The sequence below is a fragment of the Eimeria mitis genome, genomic scaffold (assembly GCF_000499745.2).
Source record: "Eimeria mitis Houghton genomic scaffold, Emh_scaff4815, whole genome shotgun sequence".
In the NCBI taxonomy this organism is placed as follows: Eukaryota; Apicomplexa; class Conoidasida; order Eucoccidiorida; family Eimeriidae; genus Eimeria; species Eimeria mitis.
Window position 1 is genome coordinate 3575 of NW_013573117.1, and position 466 is coordinate 4040.

Sequence of the window (466 nt, forward strand, 5' to 3'; positions counted from 1 at the left end):
AGCTGCTGCAGCAGCAGCAGCAGCAGCACTGCATCCAAGTCTAGCTGCTCAACTAATGAAGCTAGCAACAGGAGCAGCAGCAGCAGCAGCAACAGCAGCAGGAGATAAAGAAATAGACAAAGACAAAGACAAAGACAAAGACAAAACCGAAAATAAAAATAAAAATAATAATTTAGCTGCCTGCTGCTTCTCCTCAACTATGAGGGGGGTCTTCTTTAATAGATCCCTAAATAGATGGGTTTGTACTTGGTCCAGAAACGGAAAAGAATATCAACGCTCTTGGTCTGCAGGTGTGTTTCTTCTTTTTATTTTATTTTATTTATTTATTTATTTTATTTATTTATTTTATTTTATTTTGTTTTTTTTTTGGTTTTTTTTGGTTTTTTTTGGCTTTTTTTTTGTTTTTTTTTGTTTTTTTTTGGTTTTTTTTCGTTTTTTTTTGGTTGAGAAACGGAAAAGAATATCA